We start from the raw sequence: 20,581 nt of genomic DNA, 5'->3' as shown, positions 1-20,581 counted from the left end.
CTTTGCATTTCCCTCTCTTGAACTTCAGGACATTCCTCTCCGCCCCCATCTCCAACCTCCCCAGCTCCCTCTCAATGGTGCCACATCCAGCCGCTGCCTCAGCCACTCCTCCACATTTTGCACCATCTGCCAACTTGCTGAGGGGGCACTCCGTCCCACTGCCCACGTCATTGTGGAGGACGTTGAACAGTGGTGGCCCCACGGACCCGAGTCCAGGGCTACACCGCTTGAGACTTGCCTCCAACTGGACTTTGGGCCACTGAGCACGAGCCTCTGGGCCCAGCCCTTCAGCCACTCTGCACTCCACCTCACCGTCCACTTACGCACCCCGTACTTTCTCGCCTTGTCTAGGAGCACGCAAGGGGAGAAAGCGTCAAAGGCTTTACTAAAAAGTCGAGGTAAACACCAGCCACGGCTCTCTCCTCCTCCACAAAGCTAGTCACTTCAACCGAGAAGACACGGAGGTCGGTCAAGCGTGATTTCCCCTTTGTAAATTCACGCCGACCACTCCCCATCACCTTCATGTCCTTCCTGGGCTTGGCCGTGCTTTCCTGGACAATTTCCTCCATCGCCTTTCTCGGCAATGAGCTCAGGCCAGGCAAGCTCTACTTTCCCGCACGGTCCTTCCTCATCTTCTTCAAGGTAGAAGGGCTAGGAGCTCTCTTCCAGCCATCAGGAACCGCTCCCAGGCACCATGACCTTCACAAGACAATGGAGAGTGGCCTCCCAAGGACATCAGCCACCTCCCTCTGCGCTCGCGGCTACGACCCCTCAGGCCCTACGCACTTGCTGACCTCCACGCGCACAGCACTCCTTCCTACCTCCCTTCATCTTCCTCAGCAACAAGCACTGCTCGCCTGACAAACAGCCTAAAAAACACTCACCTTGGCTCAACTGGGCCAGGCCTTGCCGCTCATCAACCCTTCCGCATGCATCCACCACCACCACCACCAGGGCCTCGGCTCTGCAGCCCCGTGCACCGTGCTCGCCTCCAATGCCCTCCGCAACATCCAAGTCCTCTTTCTGCCCCTCACACACTGTGCAGAGAAGTGGCCTCAGCCCTCGGCACTCACCCCAAGTAAAGAGCCCAAAGGCCCTTGCTCAACAGCCTCTCCTGCCTGCCGCTCACACTCCCACTCCCCCTCTGCCTCTCGCCACACTCGTGGGCTCTCCAGAATCTCACCTGCCCTCGCGAGGTGATCCACATCAAGCACTGTGTCTGCGCCACAGCCCAGGCTGCAAACGTGCCGGCCCCAGCTAAGGGCAGCGCTACCCAGGGGCCAACACAAGACCTTGGGGAGCGGGGCAGGGCTCCCCACAGCACAAGGCTTGCCAGCTCTCAACCAGGGCTGCCAGGACAACGGCCTGCTCTCCCAAGCACCCCTCCTCTGCCTGCTTGCACTGCCACCCCCAGGGACGGCACCAAGGGGGAACAAGCCCAAACAGGCAGCCTCCTTTCTCCCAGCTACAACCTCACAAGCCACAGAGGCACCAAGACACCCACAGGGCACACTCAACGGGAAAGGCCAGGCCTAAAGACAGGCTTAGCGAGCTGGCAGCAAGGCAAGGACGGACCCAACGCCACGGAAGGGGCAGCACCTCACACCTGGCACGCCTCCAAAGCCCAGACCCACCTTCCGGGCCTGCGAGGAAACGGGGCCCCCTCTTCACAACAAAACCGCAAGCCACGCTACACGAGTGCCACGGGGTGACCTCACTTGACGACACCCCACCTCTCCTACGCGTTGGTGGCGTCTTCTGCCCGCCCTGACACGCGCCCAAACACCAAGCCTCTGGCCTCTAATACTCGCACTTAAAAGCTGCCGCCAGGGCCAAGTGGACACGTCCTCAAGAGGAGGACGTGAAATTGCAGAATTGCGGGAAGGACAACACACCCCACCTCATTGCTTGCCAGGCTGTGGCATGCAACAGCTGCTTGCTGCACAACGCTCTCATGCGCAAAGGCTGTCCCGCCCCTCGGGGACCAGCATAAAAGCCGGCCCGGCGCCTCTCTCCCTCACGCACTTCTCCTCACGCCTTCTCCTCCGCCGTCAACAAGGTGAGCCTCAACACCCTTCCCCTCCTTCTCCTGCCCCACACCTGGCCCGTCTCTTCCAGCACGCTCTGGCTCCCAGCCTCACCAGCCCTCACGCCTCCCCACCGCCACGCTCCCCACGCACCCGCACCAGGCCTCCCCTGGCCTCCCTCCCCCTCCTGCAACACCGCCCCTCGCACCCCCACGCCCCTCCGCTTCCTCAACACCCTCTCTTCCAGGGCCCCTCCGCACCACGCACATGGCCTGCTACGACCTCTGCCGCCCCTGCGGACCCACCCCGCTGGCTAACAGCTGCAACGAGCCCTGCGTCGCGCAGTGCCAGGACTCCCGCGTTGTCATCCAGCCTCCCGCCGTGCTGGTCACCCTGCCGGGACCCATCCTCAGCTCCTTCCCCCAGAGCACCGCCGTCGGATCCTCCTCATCCGCTGCCGTGGGCAACGTCCTCAGCTCCCAGGGAGTGCCCGTCTCCTCCGGTGGCTTCGGCTACGGCTACGGCTTCGGAGGCCTGGGCTGCTTCGGCGGCAGAAGAGGCTGCTACCCCTGCTAAGGGCGCTCGCCACCACCCCTGACACCAACCCCACGCGGCCTGGAAGCCACCTCATGCATTGAGGACACGCACCTCCCGGCCGTTGCTGGCACATGGGCCCCACTGTCCACGGCTCCTCCTCCCAAGGCACAAAGCCAGCAGGGAAGGGGCCAGCCCGGGCTGCCTGCAAACATGGCCCATGTACCTCCTTCTTTGCATCCCCCCTTCTGCTATGTCCAGTACTCTCCGCTGCAACCGCCTTCTCACAAGCCAAAGACCACCGGGGACCTCCAGACTGCCGCTCCCACTGCCGAGCAGGAAGAGCTTGGTGCTCTGGCAAGATCTGTCTCACACAAGAGACAGATGTGGGCTGATGGTCGCCCTACTTGCCCCTCACACCGGCTCCCTTCCGCTTGGCGCTCCTGCCTTTTCACTCTTTTCCCTCAATAAAGTTCTCCTGCATCCCAGCCCCAGACGCCTCCACTTCCTTTCTTCTCCCAAGGCTCTTCCAGCCTCACCCAGCACAAAGACAGGGCTCAAGAGCCCATTGGGGTGGGTGGAAAGGGCTACAAGACCTCTCTCGGGAAGTATGTCCCCAGCAACAACAACAACAACAACAACAAAACCACCACCGCCACAGAGCAGCGCAGGGGGGCTTCGAGCCCGTGACACAAGCCCTTCACTTGCCCAAACAAAGGCTTGGACACGCCAATGCACTTCGACCCTTGCCTCTGACGCAAGCTCCCCGTGGCAGCACGCGCTTGAAACAACTCTCTTCCCAGCACGACTCTCTGGCCATCACAGCAAGCAGAATCATAGCAAACAGGAACCTCTGGAGACCAACCAACCTGCTCAAGCAGGGTCAGCTCCAGCAGGCTGTCCACGACCATGTCCAGTCAGGTTTTCAGTAGCTCCAAGGATGGAGGCTCCAACACCTCTCTGCGCAACCGGTTCCACTGTTTGACCACCCTCACACTGAACAAAGGTTGTCTTCTCTTCCAAGGAAATGGCACGTCTTTGCAGCTTTCTCCATTCACCCTTGCCCTGGCCGTGGGCACCCATGAGAAGAGTCTGCCTCCCCGGTCCTCATTCCCTCCCGCCCGTGATATACACACATTGATGACATCTCCCCTGCGTGGCCTTGCCTCCTGGCTGAAAAACCTCCCCCCTCTCTCAGCTTCTCCTCATACGAAGGATGCTCCAGTTCCTTCAGAGTCCAGGGGGCCCTGCGCTCGACTCGCTCCGCTAAGGCCATGTCCTTCTTCCACTGGGGAGCCCTCAGCTGGACACACGACTCCACACGGGGCCTCACCAGCGCTGAACAGAGCGCAAGAGCACCTCCCCCGAACCGCTGGCAACGCGCTGCCCAATGCCGCCCTGCAGACTCTTGGTCTCTTTTGACCCAGGGCTGCATTGCTGCCTCGTAGTCAGCTTTTGCACCGCCAGCACCACAAAGTCGTGCTCAGCAAAGCTGCTTTCCAGCCTCTTGGCCCCCACCATGTCCGGCTGCCCAGCACTGTTCCTCCCCAGGCGCAGGACTTTGCATTTCCCTCTCTTGAACTTCAGGACATTCCTCTCCGCCCCCATCTCCAACCTCCCCAGCTCCCTCTCAATGGTGCCACATCCAGCCACTGCCTCAGCCACTCCTCCACATTTTGCACCATCGGCCAACTTGCTGAGGGGGCACTCCGTCCCACTGCCCACGTCATTGTGGAGGACGTTGAACAGTGGTGGCCCCACGGACCCGAGTCCAGGGCTACACCGCTTGAGACTTGCCTCCAACTGGACGTTGGGCCACTGAGCACGAGCCTCTGGGCCCAGCCCTTCAGCCACTCTGCACTCCACCTCACCGTCCACTTACGCACCCCGTACTTTCTCGCCTTGTCTAGGAGCACGCAAGGGGAGAAAGCGTCAAAGGCTTTACTAAAAAGTCGAGGTAAACACCAGCCACGGCTCTCTCCTCCTCCACAAAGCTAGTCACTTCAACCGAGAAGACACGGAGGTCGGTCAAGCGTGATTTCCCCTTTGTAAATTCACGCCGACCACTCCCCATCACCTTCATGTCCTTCCTGGGCTTGGCCGTGCTTTCCTGGACAATTTCCTCCATCGCCTTTCTCGGCAATGAGCTCAGGCCAGGCAAGCTCTACTTTCCCGCACGGTCCTTCCTCATCTTCTTCAAGGTAGAAGGGCTAGGAGCTCTCTTCCAGCCATCAGGAACCGCTCCCAGGCACCATGACCTTCACAAGACAATGGAGAGTGGCCTCCCAAGGACATCAGCCACCTCCCTCTGCGCTCGCGGCTACGACCCCTCAGGCCCTACGCACTTGCTGACCTCCACGCGCACAGCACTCCTTCCTACCTCCCTTCATCTTCCTCAGCAACAAGCACTGCTCGCCTGACAAACAGCCTAAAAAACACTCACCTTGGCTCAACTGGGCCAGGCCTTGCCGCTCATCAACCCTTCCGCATGCATCCACCACCACCACCACCAGGGCCTCGGCTCTGCAGCCCCGTGCACCGTGCTCGCCTCCAATGCCCTCCGCAACATCCAAGTCCTCTTTCTGCCCCTCACACACTGTGCAGAGAAGTGGCCTCAGCCCTCGGCACTCACCCCAAGTAAAGAGCCCAAAGGCCCTTGCTCAACAGCCTCTCCTGCCTGCCGCTCACACTCCCACTCCCCCTCTGCCTCTCGCCACACTCGTGGGCTCTCCAGAATCTCACCTGCCCTCGCGAGGTGATCCACATCAAGCACTGTGTCTGCGCCACAGCCCAGGCTGCAAACGTGCCGGCCCCAGCTAAGGGCAGCGCTACCCAGGGGCCAACACAAGACCTTGGGGAGCGGGGCAGGGCTCCCCACAGCACAAGGCTTGCCAGCTCTCAACCAGGGCTGCCAGGACAACGGCCTGCTCTCCCAAGCACCCCTCCTCTGCCTGCTTGCACTGCCACCCCCAGGGACGGCACCAAGGGGGAACAAGCCCAAACAGGCAGCCTCCTTTCTCCCAGCTACAACCTCACAAGCCACAGAGGCACCAAGACACCCACAGGGCACACTCAACGGGAAAGGCCAGGCCTAAAGACAGGCTTAGCGAGCTGGCAGCAAGGCAAGGACGGACCCAACGCCACGGAAGGGGCAGCACCTCACACCTGGCACGCCTCCAAAGCCCAGACCCACCTTCCGGGCCTGCGAGGAAACGGGGCCCCCTCTTCACAACAAAACCGCAAGCCACGCTACACGAGTGCCACGGGGTGACCTCACTTGACGACACCCCACCTCTCCTACGCGTTGGTGGCGTCTTCTGCCCGCCCTGACACGCGCGCAAACACCAAGCCTCTGGCCTCTAATACTCGCACTTAAAAGCTGCCGCCAGGGCCAAGTGGACACGTCCTCAAGAGGAGGACGTGAAATTGCAGAATTGCGGGAAGGACAACACACCCCACCTCATTGCTTGCCAGGCTGTGGCATGCAACAGCTGCTTGCTGCACAACGCTCTCATGCGCAAAGGCTGTCCCGCCCCTCGGGGACCAGCATAAAAGCCGGCCCGGCGCCTCTCTCCCTCACGCACTTCTCCTCACGCCTTCTCCTCCGCCGTCAACAAGGTGAGCCTCAACACCCTTCCCCTCCTTCTCCTGCCCCACACCTGGCCCGTCTCTTCCAGCACGCTCTGGCTCCCAGCCTCACCAGCCCTCACGCCTCCCCACCGCCACGCTCCCCACGCACCCGCACCAGGCCTCCCCTGGCCTCCCTCCCCCTCCTGCAACACCGCCCCTCGCACCCCCACGCCCCTCCGCTTCCTCAACACCCTCTCTTCCAGGGCCCCTCCGCACCACGCACATGGCCTGCTACGACCTCTGCCGCCCCTGCGGACCCACCCCGCTGGCTAACAGCTGCAACGAGCCCTGCGTCGCGCAGTGCCAGGACTCCCGCGTTGTCATCCAGCCTCCCGCCGTGCTGGTCACCCTGCCGGGACCCATCCTCAGCTCCTTCCCCCAGAGCACCGCCGTCGGATCCTCCTCATCCGCTGCCGTGGGCAACGTCCTCAGCTCCCAGGGAGTGCCCGTCTCCTCCGGTGGCTTCGGCTACGGCTACGGCTTCGGAGGCCTGGGCTGCTTCGGCGGCAGAAGAGGCTGCTACCCCTGCTAAGGGCGCTCGCCACCACCCCTGACACCAACCCCACGCGGCCTGGAAGCCACCTCATGCATTGAGGACACGCACCTCCCGGCCGTTGCTGGCACATGGGCCCCACTGTCCACGGCTCCTCCTCCCAAGGCACAAAGCCAGCAGGGAAGGGGCCAGCCCGGGCTGCCTGCAAACATGGCCCATGTACCTCCTTCTTTGCATCCCCCCTTCTGCTATGTCCAGTACTCTCCGCTGCAACCGCCTTCTCACAAGCCAAAGACCACCGGGGACCTCCAGACTGCCGCTCCCACTGCCGAGCAGGAAGAGCTTGGTGCTCTGGCAAGATCTGTCTCACATAAGAGACAGATGTGGGCTGATGGTCGCCCTACTTGCCCCTCACACCGGCTCCCTTCCGCTTGGCGCTCCTGCCTTTTCACTCTTTTCCCTCAATAAAGTTCTCCTGCATCCCAGCCCCAGACGCCTCCACTTCCTTTCTTCTACCAAGGCTCTTCCAGCCTCACCCAGCACAAAGACAGGGCTCAAGAGCCCATTGGGGTGGGTGGAAAGGGCTACAAGACCTCTCTCGGGAAGTATGTCCCCAGCAACAACAACAACAACAACAACAAAACCACCACCGCCACAGAGCAGCGCAGGGGGGCTTCGAGCCCGTGACACAAGCCCTTCACTTGCCCAAACAAAGGCTTGGACACGCCAATGCACTTCGACCCTTGCCTCTGACGCAAGCTCCCCGTGGCAGCACGCGCTTGAAACAACTCTCTTCCCAGCACGACTCTCTGGCCATCACAGCAAGCAGAATCATAGCAAACAGGAACCTCTGGAGACCAACCAACCTGCTCAAGCAGGGTCAGCTCCAGCAGGCTGTCCACGACCATGTCCAGTCAGGTTTTCAGTAGCTCCAAGGATGGAGGCTCCAACACCTCTCTGCGCAACCGGTTCCACTGTTTGACCACCCTCACACTGAACAAAGGTTGTCTTCTCTTCCAAGGAAATGGCACGTCTTTGCAGCTTTCTCCATTCACCCTTGCCCTGGCCGTGGGCACCCATGAGAAGAGTCTGCCTCCCCGGTCCTCATTCCCTCCCGCCCGTGATATACACACATTGATGACATCTCCCCTGCGTGGCCTTGCCTCCTGGCTGAAAAACCTCCCCCCTCTCTCAGCTTCTCCTCATACGAAGGATGCTCCAGTTCCTTCAGAGTCCAGGGGGCCCTGCGCTCGACTCGCTCCGCTAAGGCCATGTCCTTCTTCCACTGGGGAGCCCTCAGCTGGACACACGACTCCACACGGGGCCTCACCAGCGCTGAACAGAGCGCAAGAGCACCTCCCCCGAACCGCTGGCAACGCGCTGCCCAATGCCGCCCTGCAGACTCTTGGTCTCTTTTGACCCAGGGCTGCATTGCTGCCTCGTAGTCAGCTTTTGCACCGCCAGCACCACAAAGTCGTGCTCAGCAAAGCTGCTTTCCAGCCTCTTGGCCCCCACCATGTCCGGCTGCCCAGCACTGTTCCTCCCCAGGCGCAGGACTTTGCATTTCCCTCTCTTGAACTTCAGGACATTCCTCTCCGCCCCCATCTCCAACCTCCCCAGCTCCCTCTCAATGGTGCCACATCCAGCCGCTGCCTCAGCCACTCCTCCACATTTTGCACCATCGGCCAACTTGCTGAGGGGGCACTCCGTCCCACTGCCCACGTCATTGTGGAGGACGTTGAACAGTGGTGGCCCCACGGACCCGAGTCCAGGGCTACACCGCTTGAGACTTGCCTCCAACTGGACTTTGGGCCACTGAGCACGAGCCTCTGGGCCCAGCCCTTCAGCCACTCTGCACTCCACCTCACCGTCCACTTACGCACCCCGTACTTTCTCGCCTTGTCTAGGAGCACGCAAGGGGAGAAAGCGTCAAAGGCTTTACTAAAAAGTCGAGGTAAACACCAGCCACGGCTCTCTCCTCCTCCACAAAGCTAGTCACTTCAACCGAGAAGACACGGAGGTCGGTCAAGCGTGATTTCCCCTTTGTAAATTCACGCCGACCACTCCCCATCACCTTCATGTCCTTCCTGGGCTTGGCCGTGCTTTCCTGGACAATTTCCTCCATCGCCTTTCTCGGCAATGAGCTCAGGCCAGGCAAGCTCTACTTTCCCGCACGGTCCTTCCTCATCTTCTTCAAGGTAGAAGGGCTAGGAGCTCTCTTCCAGCCATCAGGAACCGCTCCCAGGCACCATGACCTTCACAAGACAATGGAGAGTGGCCTCCCAAGGACATCAGCCACCTCCCTCTGCGCTCGCGGCTACGACCCCTCAGGCCCTATGCACTTGCTGACCTCCACGCGCACAGCACTCCTTCCTACCTCCCTTCATCTTCCTCAGCAACAAGCACTGCTCGCCTGACAAACAGCCTAAAAAACACTCACCTTGGCTCAACTGGGCCAGGCCTTGCCGCTCATCAACCCTTCCGCATGCATCCACCACCACCACCACCAGGGCCTCGGCTCTGCAGCCCCGTGCACCGTGCTCGCCTCCAATGCCCTCCGCAACATCCAAGTCCTCTTTCTGCCCCTCACACACTGTGCAGAGAAGTGGCCTCAGCCCTCGGCACTCACCCCAAGTAAAGAGCCCAAAGGCCCTTGCTCAACAGCCTCTCCTGCCTGCCGCTCACACTCCCACTCCCCCTCTGCCTCTCGCCACACTCGTGGGCTCTCCAGAATCTCACCTGCCCTCGCAAGGTGATCCACATCAAGCACTGTGTCTGCGCCACAGCCCAGGCTGCAAACGTGCCGGCCCCAGCTAAGGGCAGCGCTACTCAGGGGCCAACACAAGACCTTGGGGAGCGGGGCAGGGCTCCCCACAGCACAAGGCTTGCCAGCTCTCAACCAGGGCTGCCAGGACAACGGCCTGCTCTCCCAAGCACCCCTCCTCTGCCTGCTTGCACTGCCACCCCCAGGGACGGCACCAAGGGGGAACAAGCCCAAACAGGCAGCCTCCTTTCTCCCAGCTACAACCTCACAAGCCACAGAGGCACCAAGACACCCACAGGGCACACTCAACGGGAAAGGCCAGGCCTAAAGACAGGCTTAGCGAGCTGGCAGCAAGGCAAGGACGGACCCAACGCCACGGAAGGGGCAGCACCTCACACCTGGCACGCCTCCAAAGCCCAGACCCACCTTCCGGGCCTGCGAGGAAACGGGGCCCCCTCTTCACAACAAAACCGCAAGCCACGCTACACGAGTGCCACGGGGTGACCTCACTTGACGACACCCCACCTCTCCTACGCGTTGGTGGCGTCTTCTGCCCGCCCTGACACGCGCCCAAACACCAAGCCTTTGGCCTCTAATACTCGCACTTAAAAGCTGCCGCCAGGGCCAAGTGGACACGTCCTCAAGAGGAGGACGTGAAATTGCAGAATTGCGGGAAGGACAACACACCCCACCTCATTGCTTGCCAGGCTGTGGCATGCAACAGCTGCTTGCTGCACAACGCTCTCATGCGCAAAGGCTGTCCCGCCCCTCGGGGACCAGCATAAAAGCCGGCCCGGTGCCTCTCTCCCTCACGCACTTCTCCTCACGCCTTCTCCTCCGCCGTCAACAAGGTGAGCCTCAACACCCTTCCCCTCCTTCTCCTGCCCCACACCTGGCCCGTCTCTTCCAGCACGCTCTGGCTCCCAGCCTCACCAGCCCTCACGCCTCCCCACCGCCACGCTCCCCACACACCCGCACCAGGCCTCCCCTGCACTCCCTCCCCCTCCTGCAACACCGCCCCTCGCACCCCCACGCCCCTCCGATTCCTCAACACCCTCTCTTCCAGGGCCCCTCCGCACCACGCACATGGCCTGCTACGACCTCTGCCGCCCCTGCGGACCCACACCGCTGGCTAACAGCTGCAACGAGCCCTGCGTCGCGCAGTGCCAGGACTCCCGCGTTGTCATCCAGCCTCCCGCCGTGCTGGTCACCCTGCCGGGACCCATCCTCAGCTCCTTCCCCCAGAGCACCGCCGTCGGATCCTCCTCATCCGCTGCCGTGGGCAACGTCCTCAGCTCCCAGGGAGTGCCCGTCTCCTCCGGTGGCTTCGGCTACGGCTACGGCTTTGGAGGCCTGGGCTGCTTCGGCGGCAGAAGAGGCTGCTACCCCTGCTAAGGGCGCTCGCCACCACCCCTGACACCAACCCCACGCGGCCTGGAAGCCACCTCATGCATTGAGGACACGCACCTCCCGGCCGTTGCTGGCACATGGGCCCCACTGTCCACGGCTCCTCCTCCCAAGGCACAAAGCCAGCAGGGAAGGGGCCAGCCCGGGCTGCCTGCAAACATGGCCCATGTACCTCCTTCTTTGCATCCCCCCTTCTGCTATGTCCAGTACTCTCCGCTGCAACCGCCTTCTCACAAGCCAAAGACCACCGGGGACCTCCAGACTGCCGCTCCCACTGCCGAGCAGGAAGAGCTTGGTGCTCTGGCAAGATCTGTCTCACATAAGAGACAGATGTGGGCTGATGGTCGCCCTACTTGCCCCTCACACCGGCTCCCTTCCGCTTGGCGCTCCTGCCTTTTCACTCTTTTCCCTCAATAAAGTTCTCCTGCATCCCAGCCCCAGACGCCTCCACTTCCTTTCTTCTACCAAGGCTCTTCCAGCCTCACCCAGCACAAAGACAGGGCTCAAGAGCCCATTGGGGTGGGTGGAAAGGGCTACAAGACCTCTCTCGGGAAGTATGTCCCCAGCAACAACAACAACAACAACAACAAAACCACCACCGCCACAGAGCAGCGCAGGGGGGCTTCGAGCCCGTGACACAAGCCCTTCACTTGCCCAAACAAAGGCTTGGACACGCCAATGCACTTCGACCCTTGCCTCTGACGCAAGCTCCCCGTGGCAGCACGCGCTTGAAACAACTCTCTTCCCAGCACGACTCTCTGGCCATCACAGCAAGCAGAATCATAGCAAACAGGAACCTCTGGAGACCAACCAACCTGCTCAAGCAGGGTCAGCTCCAGCAGGCTGTCCACGACCATGTCCAGTCAGGTTTTCAGTAGCTCCAAGGATGGAGGCTCCAACACCTCTCTGCGCAACCGGTTCCACTGTTTGACCACCCTCACACTGAACAAAGGTTGTCTTCTCTTCCAAGGAAATGGCACGTCTTTGCAGCTTTCTCCATTCACCCTTGCCCTGGCCGTGGGCACCCATGAGAAGAGTCTGCCTCCCCGGTCCTCATTCCCTCCCGCCCGTGATATACACACATTGATGACATCTCCCCTGCGTGGCCTTGCCTCCTGGCTGAAAAACCTCCCCCCTCTCTCAGCTTCTCCTCATACGAAGGATGCTCCAGTTCCTTCAGAGTCCAGGGGGCCCTGCGCTCGACTCGCTCCGCTAAGGCCATGTCCTTCTTCCACTGGGGAGCCCTCAGCTGGACACACGACTCCACACGGGGCCTCACCAGCGCTGAACAGAGCGCAAGAGCACCTCCCCCGAACCGCTGGCAACGCGCTGCCCAATGCCGCCCTGCAGACTCTTGGTCTCTTTTGACCCAGGGCTGCATTGCTGCCTCGTAGTCAGCTTTTGCACCGCCAGCACCACAAAGTCGTGCTCAGCAAAGCTGCTTTCCAGCCTCTTGGCCCCCACCATGTCCGGCTGCCCAGCACTGTTCCTCCCCAGGCGCAGGACTTTGCATTTCCCTCTCTTGAACTTCAGGACATTCCTCTCCGCCCCCATCTCCAACCTCCCCAGCTCCCTCTCAATGGTGCCACATCCAGCCGCTGCCTCAGCCACTCCTCCACATTTTGCACCATCGGCCAACTTGCTGAGGGGGCACTCCGTCCCACTGCCCACGTCATTGTGGAGGACGTTGAACAGTGGTGGCCCCACGGACCCGAGTCCAGGGCTACACCGCTTGAGACTTGCCTCCAACTGGACTTTGGGCCACTGAGCACGAGCCTCTGGGCCCAGCCCTTCAGCCACTCTGCACTCCACCTCACCGTCCACTTACGCACCCCGTACTTTCTCGCCTTGTCTAGGAGCACGCAAGGGGAGAAAGCGTCAAAGGCTTTACTAAAAAGTCGAGGTAAACACCAGCCACGGCTCTCTCCTCCTCCACAAAGCTAGTCACTTCAACCGAGAAGACACGGAGGTCGGTCAAGCGTGATTTCCCCTTTGTAAATTCACGCCGACCACTCCCCATCACCTTCATGTCCTTCCTGGGCTTGGCCGTGCTTTCCTGGACAATTTCCTCCATCGCCTTTCTCGGCAATGAGCTCAGGCCAGGCAAGCTCTACTTTCCCGCACGGTCCTTCCTCATCTTCTTCAAGGTAGAAGGGCTAGGAGCTCTCTTCCAGCCATCAGGAACCGCTCCCAGGCACCATGACCTTCACAAGACAATGGAGAGTGGCCTCCCAAGGACATCAGCCACCTCCCTCTGCGCTCGCGGCTACGACCCCTCAGGCCCTATGCACTTGCTGACCTCCACGCGCACAGCACTCCTTCCTACCTCCCTTCATCTTCCTCAGCAACAAGCACTGCTCGCCTGACAAACAGCCTAAAAAACACTCACCTTGGCTCAACTGGGCCAGGCCTTGCCGCTCATCAACCCTTCCGCATGCATCCACCACCACCACCACCAGGGCCTCGGCTCTGCAGCCCCGTGCACCGTGCTCGCCTCCAATGCCCTCCGCAACATCCAAGTCCTCTTTCTGCCCCTCACACACTGTGCAGAGAAGTGGCCTCAGCCCTCGGCACTCACCCCAAGTAAAGAGCCCAAAGGCCCTTGCTCAACAGCCTCTCCTGCCTGCCGCTCACACTCCCACTCCCCCTCTGCCTCTCGCCACACTCGTGGGCTCTCCAGAATCTCACCTGCCCTCGCAAGGTGATCCACATCAAGCACTGTGTCTGCGCCACAGCCCAGGCTGCAAACGTGCCGGCCCCAGCTAAGGGCAGCGCTACTCAGGGGCCAACACAAGACCTTGGGGAGCGGGGCAGGGCTCCCCACAGCACAAGGCTTGCCAGCTCTCAACCAGGGCTGCCAGGACAACGGCCTGCTCTCCCAAGCACCCCTCCTCTGCCTGCTTGCACTGCCACCCCCAGGGACGGCACCAAGGGGGAACAAGCCCAAACAGGCAGCCTCCTTTCTCCCAGCTACAACCTCACAAGCCACAGAGGCACCAAGACACCCACAGGGCACACTCAACGGGAAAGGCCAGGCCTAAAGACAGGCTTAGCGAGCTGGCAGCAAGGCAAGGACGGACCCAACGCCACGGAAGGGGCAGCACCTCACACCTGGCACGCCTCCAAAGCCCAGACCCACCTTCCGGGCCTGCGAGGAAACGGGGCCCCCTCTTCACAACAAAACCGCAAGCCACGCTACACGAGTGCCACGGGGTGACCTCACTTGACGACACCCCACCTCTCCTACGCGTTGGTGGCGTCTTCTGCCCGCCCTGACACGCGCCCAAACACCAAGCCTTTGGCCTCTAATACTCGCACTTAAAAGCTGCCGCCAGGGCCAAGTGGACACGTCCTCAAGAGGAGGACGTGAAATTGCAGAATTGCGGGAAGGACAACACACCCCACCTCATTGCTTGCCAGGCTGTGGCATGCAACAGCTGCTTGCTGCACAACGCTCTCATGCGCAAAGGCTGTCCCGCCCCTCGGGGACCAGCATAAAAGCCGGCCCGGTGCCTCTCTCCCTCACGCACTTCTCCTCACGCCTTCTCCTCCGCCGTCAACAAGGTGAGCCTCAACACCCTTCCCCTCCTTCTCCTGCCCCACACCTGGCCCGTCTCTTCCAGCACGCTCTGGCTCCCAGCCTCACCAGCCCTCACGCCTCCCCACCGCCACGCTCCCCACACACCCGCACCAGGCCTCCCCTGCACTCCCTCCCCCTCCTGCAACACCGCCCCTCGCACCCCCACGCCCCTCCGATTCCTCAACACCCTCTCTTCCAGGGCCCCTCCGCACCACGCACATGGCCTGCTACGACCTCTGCCGCCCCTGCGGACCCACACCGCTGGCTAACAGCTGCAACGAGCCCTGCGTCGCGCAGTGCCAGGACTCCCGCGTTGTCATCCAGCCTCCCGCCGTGCTGGTCACCCTGCCGGGACCCATCCTCAGCTCCTTCCCCCAGAGCACCGCCGTCGGATCCTCCTCATCCGCTGCCGTGGGCAACGTCCTCAGCTCCCAGGGAGTGCCCGTCTCCTCCGGTGGCTTCGGCTACGGCTACGGCTTTGGAGGCCTGGGCTGCTTCGGCGGCAGAAGAGGCTGCTACCCCTGCTAAGGGCGCTCGCCACCACCCCTGACACCAACCCCACGCGGCCTGGAAGCCACCTCATGCATTGAGGACACGCACCTCCCGGCCGTTGCTGGCACATGGGCCCCACTGTCCACGGCTCCTCCTCCCAAGGCACAAAGCCAGCAGGGAAGGGGCCAGCCCGGGCTGCCTGCAAACATGGCCCATGTACCTCCTTCTTTGCATCCCCCCTTCTGCTATGTCCAGTACTCTCCGCTGCAACCGCCTTCTCACAAGCCAAAGACCACCGGGGACCTCCAGACTGCCGCTCCCACTGCCGAGCAGGAAGAGCTTGGTGCTCTGGCAAGATCTGTCTCACACAAGAGACAGATGTGGGCTGATGGTCGCCCTACTTGCCTCTCACACCGGCTCCCTTCCGCTTGGCGCTCCTGCCTTTTCACTCTTTTCCCTCAATAAAGTTCTCCTGCATCCCAGCCCCAGACGCCTCCACTTCCTTTCTTCTCCCAAGGCTCTTCCAGCCTCACCCAGCACAAAGACAGGGCTCAAGAGCCCATTGGGGTGGGTGGAAAGGGCTACAAGACCTCTCTCGGGAAGTATGTCCCCAGCAACAACAACAACAACAACAACAAAACCACCACCACCACAGAGCAGCGCAGGGGGGCTTCGAGCCCGTGACACAAGCCCTTCACTTGCCCAAACAAAGGCTTGGACACGCCAATGCACTTCGACCCTTGCCTCTGACGCAAGCTCCCCGTGGCAGCACGCGCTTGAAACAACTCTCTTCCCAGCACGACTCTCTGGCCATCACAGCAAGCAGAATCATAGCAAACAGGAACCTCTGGAGACCAACCAACCTGCTCAAGCAGGGTCAGCTCCAGCAGGCTGTCCACGACCATGTCCAGTCAGGTTTTCAGTAGCTCCAAGGATGGAGGCTCCAACACCTCTCTGCGCAACCGGTTCCACTGTTTGACCACCCTCACACTGAACAAAGGTTGTCTTCTCTTCCAAGGAAATGGCACGTCTTTGCAGCTTTCTCCATTCACCCTTGCCCTGGCCGTGGGCACCCATGAGAAGAGTCTGCCTCCCCGGTCCTCATTCCCTCCCGCCCGTGATATACACACATTGATGACATCTCCCCTGCGTGGCCTTGCCTCCTGGCTGAAAAACCTCCCCCCTCTCTCAGCTTCTCCTCATACGAAGGATGCTCCAGTTCCTTCAGAGTCCAGGGGGCCCTGCGCTCGACTCGCTCCGCTAAGGCCATGTCCTTCTTCCACTGGGGAGCCCTCAGCTGGACACACGACTCCACACGGGGCCTCACCAGCGCTGAACAGAGCGCAAGAGCACCTCCCCCGAACCGCTGGCAACGCGCTGCCCAATGCCGCCCTGCAGACTCTTGGTCTCTTTTGACCCAGGGCTGCATTGCTGCCTCGTAGTCAGCTTTTGCACCGCCAGCACCACAAAGTCGTGCTCAGCAAAGCTGCTTTCCAGCCTCTTGGCCCCCACCATGTCCGGCTGCCCAGCACTGTTCCTCCCCAGGCGCAGGACTTTGCATTTCCCTCTCTTGAACTTCAGGACATTCCTCTCCGCCCCCATCTCCAACCTCCCCAGCTCCCTCTCAATGGTGCCACATCCAGCCGCTGCCTCAGCCACTCCTCCACATTTTGCACCATCGGCCAACTTGCTGAGGGGGCACTCCGTCCCACTGCCCACGTCATTGTGGAGGACGTTGAACAGTGGTGGCCCCACGGACCCGAGTCCAGGGCTACACCGCTTGAGACTTGCCTCCAACTGGACTTTGGGCCACTGAGCACGAGCCTCTGGGCCCAGCCCTTCAGCCACTCTGCACTCCACCTCACCGTCCACTTACGCACCCCGTACTTTCTCGCCTTGTCTAGGAGCACGCAAGGGGAGAAAGCGTCAAAGGCTTTACTAAAAAGTCGAGGTAAACACCAGCCACGGCTCTCTCCTCCTCCACAAAGCTAGTCACTTCAACCGAGAAGACACGGAGGTCGGTCAAGCGTGATTTCCCCTTTGTAAATTCACGCCGACCACTCCCCATCACCTTCATGTCCTTCCTGGGCTTGGCCGTGCTTTCCTGGACAATTTCCTCCATCGCCTTTCTCGGCAATGAGCTCAGGCCAGGCAAGCTCTACTTTCCCGCACGGTCCTTCCTCATCTTCTTCAAGGTAGAAGGGCTAGGAGCTCTCTTCCAGCCATCAGGAACCGCTCCCAGGCACCATGACCTTCACAAGACAATGGAGAGTGGCCTCCCAAGGACATCAGCCACCTCCCTCTGCGCTCGCGGCTACGACCCCTCAGGCCCTACGCACTTGCTGACCTCCACGCGCACAGCACTCCTTCCTACCTCCCTTCATCTTCCTCAGCAACAAGCACTGCTCGCCTGACAAACAGCCTAAAAAACACTCACCTTGGCTCAACTGGGCCAGGCCTTGCCGCTCATCAACCCTTCCGCATGCATCCACCACCACCACCACCAGGGCCTCGGCTCTGCAGCCCCGTGCACCGTGCTCGCCTCCAATGCCCTCCGCAACATCCAAGTCCTCTTTCTGCCCCTCACACACTGTGCAGAGAAGTGGCCTCAGCCCTCGGCACTCACCCCAAGTAAAGAGCCCAAAGGCCCTTGCTCAACAGCCTCTCCTGCCTGCCGCTCACACTCCCACTCCCCCTCTGCCTCTCGCCACACTCGTGGGCTCTCCAGAATCTCACCTGCCCTCGCGAGGTGATCCACATCAAGCACTGTGTCTGCGCCACAGCCCAGGCTGCAAACGTGCCGGCCCCAGCTAAGGGCAGCGCTACTCAGGGGCCAACACAAGACCTTGGGGAGCGGGGCAGGGCTCCCCACAGCACAAGGCTTGCCAGCTCTCAACCAGGGCTGCCAGGACAACGGCCTGCTCTCCCAAGCACCCCTCCTCTGCCTGCTTGCACTGCCACCCCCAGGGACGGCACCAAGGGGGAACAAGCCCAAACAGGCAGCCTCCTTTCTCCCAGCTACAACCTCACAAGCCACAGAGGCACCAAGACACCCACAGGGCACACTCAACGGGAAAGGCCAGGCCTAAAGACAGGCTTAGCGAGCTGGCAGCAAGGCAAGGACGGACCCAACGCCACGGAAGGGGCAGCACCTCACACCTGGCACGCCTCCAAAGCCCAGACCCACCTTCCGGGCCTGCGAGGAAACGGGGCCCCCTCTTCACAACAAAACCGCAAGCCACGCTACACGAGTGCCACGGGGTGACCTCACTTGACGACACCCCACCTCTCCTACGCGTTGGTGGCGTCTTCTGCCCGCCCTGACACGCGCCCAAACACCAAGCCTTTGGCCTCTAATACTCGCACTTAAAAGCTGCCGCCAGGGCCAAGTGGACACGTCCTCAAGAGGAGGACGTGAAATTGCAGAATTGCGGGAAGGACAACACACCCCACCTCATTGCTTGCCAGGCTGTGGCATGCAACAGCTGCTTGCTGCACAACGCTCTCATGCGCAAAGGCTGTCCCGCCCCTCGGGGACCAGCATAAAAGCCGGCCCGGCGCCTCTCTCCCTCACGCACTTCTCCTCACGCCTTCTCCTCCGCCGTCAACAAGGTGAGCCTCAACACCCTTCCCCTCCTTCTCCTGCCCCACACCTGGCCCGTCTCTTCCAGCACGCTCTGGCTCCCAGCCTCACCAGCCCTCACGCCTCCCCACCGCCACGCTCCCCACACACCCGCACCAGGCCTCCCCTGCACTCCCTCCCCCTCCTGCAACACCGCCCCTCGCACCCCCACGCCCCTCCGCTTCCTCAACACCCTCTCTTCCAGGGCCCCTCCGCACCACACACATGGCCTGCTACGACCTCTGCCGCCCCTGCGGACCCACCCCGCTGGCTAACAGCTGCAACGAGCCCTGCGTCGCGCAGTGCCAGGACTCCCGCGTTGTCATCCAGCCTCCCGCCGTGCTGGTCACCCTGCCGGGACCCATCCTCAGCTCCTTCCCCCAGAGCACCGCCGTCGGATCCTCCTCATCCGCTGCCGTGGGCAACGTCCTCAGCTCCCAGGGAGTGCCCGTCTCCTCCGGTGGCTTCGGCTACGGCTATGGCTTCGGAGGCCTGGGCTGCTTCGGCGGCAGAAGAGGCTGCTACCCCTGCTAAGGGCGCTCGCCACCACCCCTGACACCAACCCCACGCGGCCTGGAAGCCACCTCATGCATTGAGGACACGCACCTCCCGGCCGTTGCTGGCACATGGGCCCCACTGTCCACGGCTCCTCCTCCCAAGGCACAAAGCCAGCAGGGAAGGGGCCAGCCCGGGCTGCCTGCAAACATGGCCCATGTACCTCCTTCTTTGCATCCCCCCTTCTGCTATGTCCAGTACTCTCCGCTGCAACCGCCTTCTCACAAGCCAAAGACCACCGGGGACCTCCAGACTGCCGCTCCCACTGCCGAGCAGGAAGAGCTTGGTGCTCTGGCAAGATCTGTCTCACATAAGAGACAGATGTGGGCTGATGGTCGCCCTACTTGCCCCTCACACCGGCTCCCTTCCGCTTGGCGCTCCTGCCTTTTCACTCTTTTCCCTCAATAAAGTTCTCCTGCATCCCAGCCCCAGACGCCTCCACTTCCTTTCTTCTACCAAGGCTCTTCCAGCCTCACCCAGCACAAAGACAGGGCTCAAGAGCCCATTGGGGTGGGTGGAAAGGGCTACAAGACCTCTCTCGGGAAGTATGTCCCCAGCAACAACAACAACAACAACAACAAAACCACCACCGCCACAGAGCAGCGCAGGGGGGCTTCGAGCCCGTGACACAAGCCCTTCACTTGCCCAAACAAAGGCTTGGACACGCCAATGCACTTCGACCCTTGCCTCTGACGCAAGCTCCCCGTGGCAGCACGCGCTTGAAACAACTCTCTTCCCAGCACGACTCTCTGGCCATCACAGCAAGCAGAATCATAGCAAACAGGAACCTCTGGAGACCAACCAACCTGCTCAAGCAGGGTCAGCTCCAGCAGGCTGTCCACGACCATGTCCAGTCAGGTTTTCAGTAGCTCCAAGGATGGAGGCTCCAACACCTCTCTGCGCAACCGGTTCCACTGTTTGACCACCCTCACACTGAACAAAGGTTGTCTTCTCTTCCAAGGAAATGGCACGTCTTTGCAGCTTTCTCCATTCACCCTTGCCCTGGCCGTGGGCACCCATGAGAAGAGTCTGCCTCCCCGGTCCTCATTCCCTCCCGCCCGTGATATACACACATTGATGACATCTCCCCTGCGTGGCCTTGCCTCCTGGCTGAAAAACCTCCCCCCTCTCTCAGCTTCTCCTCATACGAAGGATGCTCCAGTTCCTTCAGAGTCCAGGGGGCCCTGCGCTCGACTCGCTCCGCTAAGGCCATGTCCTTCTTCCACTGGGGAGCCCTCAGCTGGACACACGACTCCACACGGGGCCTCACCAGCGCTGAACAGAGCGCAAGAGCACCTCCCCCGAACCGCTGGCAACGCGCTGCCCAATGCCGCCCTGCAGACTCTTGGTCTCTTTTGACCCAGGGCTGCATTGCTGCCTCGTAGTCAGCTTTTGCACCGCCAGCACCACAAAGTCGTGCTCAGCAAAGCTGCTTTCCAGCCTCTTGGCCCCCACCATGTCCGGCTGCCCAGCACTG

This window comes from Mycteria americana, chromosome 2 (assembly GCF_035582795.1).
Source record: "Mycteria americana isolate JAX WOST 10 ecotype Jacksonville Zoo and Gardens chromosome 2, USCA_MyAme_1.0, whole genome shotgun sequence".
NCBI classification, from domain to species: Eukaryota; Metazoa; Chordata; class Aves; order Ciconiiformes; family Ciconiidae; genus Mycteria; species Mycteria americana.
This window is presented reverse-complemented; position numbering follows the sequence as displayed.